Source organism: Theropithecus gelada, chromosome 7a (genome assembly GCF_003255815.1).
Source record: "Theropithecus gelada isolate Dixy chromosome 7a, Tgel_1.0, whole genome shotgun sequence".
NCBI classification, from domain to species: Eukaryota; Metazoa; Chordata; class Mammalia; order Primates; family Cercopithecidae; genus Theropithecus; species Theropithecus gelada.
The window spans coordinates 56714504-56722385 of record NC_037674.1 but is presented as its reverse complement, the minus strand read 5'-3'; positions in this window follow the sequence as shown (position 1 = coordinate 56722385).

The window sequence follows — 7882 nt, the reverse complement described above, 5'->3', positions numbered from 1 at the left end:
ACTTGTAGGTGTTGTAGGTAAAAGAGAGGAGGATATGTTTTAAACACCAAGGTTGAAGGAAAGGAGAGGGTTTCCGAATGACAGGAAGCAGATTCTCAGGTATATGCAGTGTCTTCCACAAGCATTGACTCCCTACGTCTTTACAGCAGTAGTTTGTTGCCGTATTTTATACTTGGAAACACTAGAGTTCAAAAATGTAGAGTAGACAACACACTGGGGGCTCAAGTTCAAGGTTCCTACCTCTGTCTGGGACTTTTATTCACTCCTACTCAGCCTATTGTATGGCAAACCTGAGGACAAACCCTACTATAATGTAACTGATTTTCTGATAATCACAGCACTTTCAACTGAAAAAGGCATGGTTTCCTGTTAGGTGTAGTAAACTCAACAATGCCCCCCAAAGATGTCCACATCCTAATCCCAGGAATCTGTGGATATGTTACCTTACACAGCAAAAGAGACTTGGTAGATGTGATTTAGTTAAAGATCTTGAGATGAGATATTATCCTGGATTATCTGGGTGAACCCAGAGGAACCACAAAAATCCTTATAAGGGGAAGGCAGGAGGATTGTAGTGAGTAGAAGATGAGACAGTGGAAGTGAGAGGTTGCAATTATTCAAGGTGAGGTCACAAGCCAAGGAATGTAGCCCTGTAGAAGCTGAGAAAGGAAAGCAACAGATTCTCCCTTCAGAGTCTCCAGAAGGAACTAGCCTTGCCGATATCTTGATGTTAGCCCAGTGAGACTGGTTTTAAACTTCTGACCTCTAGAACTGTCAGATAATAAGTGTGTGCTGTTTTAAGCCATTCTGTTTGTGGCAATTTCTTACAATAGACACAGGAAACTAAGACAGTGGGTCAGAGACATATTCCAACACAGCATCTTGGAAAGACTTATTTAAGGAATGGCTAATGGAATGGATGATATATTCATTCTTTTGAATAAATGTTCTCAGTGATAGCGTGGCTCCATATTTTTAAAATTAAAGTCAGCAACTATTTATTGAGCAACGAATGTCAGACGCTGGGATGGCTAAAAATGTAGCAAAGCATGCATTTTTCCTCCAGGTAGCTCCCGGTCTCAGAAGGGAGAAAATGTAAATCCACCAGTCCCAGTACTCAAGGCAGAAAACACACATCCGTAGAGGTTCCAAGTGCGATGGACGGTAAATAAAGGGAGACAGCCCCTCGGGCAGGAGTGTCAGGGAACTGATGCGAATCGGGTGGATTTCTGCTGCTAGAGGGTGGGGATCGGGGGAGAGGGAGTGGCCCAGATGGAGGCCTGGGGTGAGCAGAGGCAGGGAAAGAAAAATGTGTTGAAACAGTGCCATGGACTGAATTGTGAGTCTCATATTCACAGGCTGAAGCCCTAATACCCATGTGACTACACTGGAGAGAAAGCCTTTAGGGAGATAATGGAGGGAAATGAGGTGGTAAGGGCGGGGCTCTGATCTGGTAGGATAAGTGTCCTCGTAAAAAAAGGAAGAGACAGCAGAGATGGATCTCTCCCTGTGCGTGCACAGAAGAAAGGCCGTGTGAGGACACAGTACAACATAGGCTGGCCCCAAGCCCGGACAAGAGGCTCCACACTAACCAGCCAGGCGGGCACCTTGATCCAGGACTTCCAGCCTCCAGAACTGTGAGGAAATAAGTGTCTGTTGTTTAAGCCACCCAGCCTGTGGCATTTTGTTGTGACAGCCTGAACAGACTAAGATAGCAATAAGCAGTCAGATTTGATTGGAAACATGACATTGGAGAAGGAGTTATGAGGCTGGAAACACAGGCTGAGGCCAAACTGAACAATGAGTGAAAATATTTGAATGTTGGAACTCTGGAGACAATCCAAAGTCCCTGGAAGGCTTGGCTAGTGAAGAGGAAGGGCGAGGGCTTGGGTGAGAGCACTGGGGACCCATGGCGAGGTGCTGCTGTCCCTGTGGTACATCCAGGACCCACAGGGCCGAGCTGCAAGCACAATGTGCGTGAAATACAGCAAAAGGATGCTCCTGTTCTTTCCTTCCCACCAGGCAAGCAGGCTCGGGTAGATGCGGAGCCGCTCATTTGCCGGGGCTGTGTTTGGAGGAGAGGGGGCCAGTGCAGAAGCCAGAGGAGAAGAACCTCTGCTTCCCAAACCCAGAGCCCGCTGCCGTGCACATGCACACCCTCTCACACACTATCTCTCCCTCACACACTCACACACGCTCACACACTTATACACACACACACACACACACTCCCTCACACATTCCCACATACTCACACAGACACTCCCACACACACTCACATACTCACGCATGCTCACACACGCACTCACACACTGTTCCTCACACATTCACACACACTCCCACATACACACTCACGCACACTCTCCCTCACACATTTACACACACTCCCACACACTCACACATACACACTCGCACTCTCCCTTCACATATTCACACACACTCACGCACACACTCCCCCCACACACTCACACATGCTCTCACACACACACAGACACACTGATACACATTCACACACTCATACTCCCATAACCATTCACACACTCTCTCTCCCCCCCACGTACACACACAGTTCCTCACACACACATTCACACACACACACAGATACATTCACACACTCTCTCCCCCAACGAATGCACACACACATTCTCTCACACTCTTTCTGTCTCTCAGACACACACACACTCTGTCTCTCACACACTCTCCCTCTCTGTTTCTCTCTCTCTCGTTGTCTCTCACCCCCACCCCTCACTCACCCCCCTCAGGAGGGATGCCCTTTTCTGTCAGCCTCTGGCATGAGGTGTTGTGAAGCGTGCACTTGCACCATGTTTCCTGGCAGCCCTCCACCCACTGCCCACACTATGAATCTGAATGTGGTCCTGGCGATGCGGAGAGATAGGAGGAGAAGCAGGCATGTAAGTCCTGGCTCACCTTCCTGACATCCTGGAAAAGGCACCTCTAACTGGGCACGGCTCCCTGGGCTCCAAGGGCCTGCATCCTTTGCTTTGGCTTGGCGGTCAAATACGTGACCATGAGATTTTCCCAAAGGCTGGACAACAGATTCTGAGGGAGTATCCAGTAGTCAGTTCACTGTGGGCAGCTTGGCAAGAATGAATGACAACAGTCGGTTTAAAACGTCCTCACCCTTTTACCTAGAGACATTCCCTGAGCCTAGGATAACTCTTCTAAGAAAATCCCAGAAACCAGGTGTCACTCCTCGGCTCACCTCGCCTATCCTCACGCATTGAGGCACATTGCTCCATCTTTGTCATATTGATACCTTTTAACAGCTGCCAAACAGCTCCTGGTTTCTCATTGCAGCCCGTTAAGAATTTACAGCCTCTCACACCTGTAATTCCAGCACTTTGGGAGGCCAAGGTGGGCAGATCATGAGGTCAAGAGATCGAGACCATCCTGGCCAACATGGTGAAAACCCGTCTCTACTAAAAATACAAAAATTAGCTGGGCTTGGTGGCGTGCACCTGTAGTCCCAGCTACTCAAGAGGCTGAGGCAAAAGAATCGCTTGAACCCAGGAGGTGGAGGTTGCTGCGAGCTGAGATTGTTCCACTGCACTCCAGCCTAGCAACGGAGCGAGACTCTGTCTTTAAAAAAAAAAAGAACAAAAACAATTTATAGCTGCACCTCTTTGGTGTGTGACTATTCTGAGACTGAACTCCACTTAGTTCCACGGAGGGTAGAAAACTCTTATTCTTTCACTCAATTCTCCTTTAAAAGTTATGATAGCATCTTTTGGGTCAAGAGCCACATGTGAGACTCTCCTCATTGAGCTTCCGCTTTCCATCTTTCCCAAGGAGCTCTAATTTCCAGGGGCCCTAGGGGTTATCTCCTCTCACTTGTACTGTCTCCTGTCCTCACCAGCACCTGTGGTGCTGAGGCTTGACATGCATGGAATTGGACACTGGGAGCTGCTCTTGGCACTGATGTCTATGGTCCCCATCTTTGGTCACAAGGGCCCATGTTCCCTGGGTCATCCTTGCTGTGACCTCACACCTTTTCCAGCCTCCAGCTGTGTCAGCATTTCTGCATCTCCTTGGGTGCTGGGGGACTCTTGCTGCCTCCTCAGCCCCAACCTGACCTGGTTGACCTTCTGCCTGGGGGCTGAATTGCTTTGCTGTGCTTGAGAAAAGGAGACACAGCCTGACTGGCCTGCAACACCCACACATATTTTGGGACTATATCTGCCACTGTACCCAGGGCTAGCATTTCGTGAGATGGCCGCAGCATCTATGAGCATCCATCTTCCACCCCGGCCTATTCTGAATGTCTTCCTGTCTGCAGTCAAAGTCTCGCTGCCTTTTTGGATGGAAGCTCACCATGAGGTCACGGGGAAGTCTTTTTTACTCAGTGGGGAGTAAAACCTCCACTCAGTCCTCCTAGCTTGGCTTTTTAGTTTTGAAGTTCAGATCCTAGAATGCCTACAAAATTATTTTTTTTTTTTTTTTTTTTTTTTTTTTTGAGATGGAGTCTTGCTTTGTCACACAGGCTGGAGTGCAGTGGCACAATCTCGGCTCACTGCAACCTCCGCCTCCCAGGTTCAAGTGATTCTCCTGCCACAGCTTCCCCAGTAGCTGGGGTTACAGGTAGGTACCCGCCACCATGCCCAGCTAATTTTTGTATTTCTAGTAGAGATGGGGTTTCACCACATTGGCCAGGCTGGTCACGAACTCCTGATTTCAGGTGATCCACCCGCCTCGGCCTCCCAAAGTGCTAGGATTACAGGTGGGAGCCACCACACATGGCTGAAAATCCTTTTTAACTTTCAATAAAGGCTGGATTTTGCAAAATAGCTTCTTGTTTCTCTACATTTTTTAAGTAATTCATGTAACATTTTATTAATAATCAACTTGTTTGTTTTAGGCCCGGGGTGTCCAATCTTTTGGTTTCCCTGGGCCACATTGGAAGAATTGTTTTGGGCCATACATAAAACACATAACACTAACGATAGCTAATGAGCTAAAAAAGAATTGAAAAAATCCCACATAATGTTTTAAGAATGTTTGTAAATTTGTGTTGGGCCACATTCGAAGCTGTCCTGGGCCACATGCATTCAGGTTGGACAAGCTTGCTGGAGGTTCTTTCCCCTGTCCCCTAGCAGCACCGTATATGGAGGCTATTCCTGCTGCCTGAATAGAGGGTGGGCAGGGAAGGATGGAATAATGAGAACGGAATATCTATAGTTTAATTTTGAAGCATTACCATATCACATAATTAAGTGGAAATGAGGAATTTTGTGCATTTTGCTTTTCCCTCTATTGAGTAATTTTTCTATCATAAATTCTCAGGTCAGGGTGAATGGGTCAGTGGGTATACATGTAGGCCTGAGTGGCTTATAATCCACTCTAGTACTAAATGAAGGTCAGAAACTTGCAATGGCCTCATGGGACCAATGAATGCTGCATTGCTGAGATCAATAATGACCACTTAGTGGAGGAAGAACAGCACACGCAGGTCTCATTTTTTATTCTTAGGACAGTTGTACAATGCCGCAGCCTCATTCTTCAAGGCTAAGCCCAGCTTGGGTGAGCACCTAAATCAGAGGCCTTTATTTATTTATTTATTTAGGTGTTGTTGTTTTTTTTTTTTTAGATAGAGTCTTGCTCTGTTGCCCAGGCTGGGGTGCAGTGGCTCGATCTCGGCTCACTACAACCTCTGCCTGCTGAGTTCAAGCGATTTTCATGCCACAGTCTCCCAAGTAGCTGGGATAACAGGTGTGTGCCACCAAGCCTGGTTAATTTTTTTTTTTTTTTTTTAGTAGAGACAGGGTTTTGTTATGTTAGCCAGGCTGGTCTCGAACTCCTGATGTCAAGTGATCTGCCCGCCTCGGCTTCCCAAAGTGCTGGGATTACAGGCATGAGCCACCGCGCCGGGTCTGGAGTCTTCAGATGTGTGCGGTAATCCTTGAACACCCTGAACAACTGCTTACACATTAAGAAGTGGAAGGCCTACCTTAGCAGCTCATGCTTGTAATCCCAGCACTTTAGGAAGATGAGGTGGAAGGACTGCTTGAAGCCAGGAGTAGGAGACCAGTCTGGGCAACAAAGTTGGGCTCCATCTTTACAAAAAGATAAAAGAATTAACCGGGCCTGGTGGTGCACACCTGTAGTCCCAGCTACCCAGGAAGCTGAGGCGGGAGGATTGCTTGAGTCCAGGAGCATGAGGCTGCAGTAAGCTATGCTTGCACCACTGCAATCCAGCCTGGGTGACAGAGAGATGCTGTCTCTAAAAAAAAGTGGCCAAGTGAGCCTGCCCAGCTACCAGACTGCCAGCTGTCTGCTCACTGCTGTGACCTCTTTACCTCCACCTGCAGGCTCAGCTCGGTTTCTGCGTCATCAGGTCAACTTCTTTCTTGTTCTGCCCATGAAGCCTGTTTCTAAAACCTAGGCATCACCTTGTGATCTAGGGCAGCAGTCAAGGTCATAACTGCTTCATGATGTCTGGGTCCTCATTGGAATAACCTTCAGGAGACTAGCCCTCGCATAAAGGGCCCCGGCTCCTGCCTCTGCCTTTCCACTGGACTTGTACTTGTCGGGTTCCCAGTGACACATTAGCTCCAAAGCCAAAGGACACTTTCAGACTGGAAATTACTTTTCAGCTGTGTCATCTTGTCATTTGACATTGTTGATGCTACTTCCACAATACATGTCTGTGAACAAAATTATGGTTTCCTTTTGGCTGAAAGTAAGTTCACATCACCATGGCCAGAGGATACAAAGGAAAGAAAGAGGAAGTTGGAAGAGTGCTTTTTTTTTTTTTTTTTTTTTTTTTTAGATAGAGTGTCTCTCTGGTGTCTCTCTGTCGCCCAGGCTAAGGTGCAATTTCTTGGCTTCTTTGATTTCTTTGACTACACCAATGTAAATTTTTTGGCTGTGTAAGGTGTTGTAAAGGAGGTGAAGGAGAGAGAAGGATGAATGGAACTTCTCTGTACATTTCCTTGCAACCTCCTATAAATCTATAATTATTTCAAAATAATTTTTTAAAAATAAGGCTTCAGTACAGTGTAAATGCAGTTTATTTATAAATTACAAAATACTCTTCCCACTGGGCATGGTGGCTCATGCCTATAATCCCGGCACTTTGGGAGGCCAAGATGGGCGGATCACCTGAGGTCCGGAGTTCAAGACCAGCCTGCCCAACATGGTGAAACTCTACCTCTACTAAAAATACAAAATTTAGCCGGAAGTGGTGGCAGGCACCTGTAATTCCAGCTACTCGGGAGGCTGAGGCAGGAGAATCACTTGAACCCGGACGGCAGAGGCTGCAGTGAACTGAGATCGTGCTACTGCACTCCAACCTGGGTGACAGAGCAAGAGTCTATTTCAAAAAAAAAAAAAAAAATCCAACAAAATCAAAGTTACATTTGGAAATTAAGACTTACAAATTAAGTTGAATTTGGAAATTAAGGACCCGCTTGTTCCTGTGTTTTTTGTGATACATCACCGATATGTGCAGGCCAGGGAGATGCATGCAGTAGTACCTTCAATGGGCAAATCCAGCATTGTCTTTTGATTGATTTCCTCACCTTCAATCAATCTACAAACACGCATTAATCAGCTGGTTGTGATGGCTCATGCCTTTAATCCCAAAACTTTGGGAGGCCGAGATGGGCAGATCACTTGAGGCCAGGAGTTCGAGACCAGCCTGGCTAACATGGTGAAACCCCATCTCTACCAAAAATACAAAAATTAGCTGAGGTGTGATGTCACATGCCTGTAATCTTAGCTGCTTGGGAGACTGAGGCACAAGAATCTCTTGAACTTGGGAGGTGGAGGTTGCAATGAGCCAAGATTGTGCCACTGTACTCCAGCCTGTGCAACAGAGTGAGACCCTGTCACAGAAAAAAAAAAAAAAAAAAAAAAAAAAAAA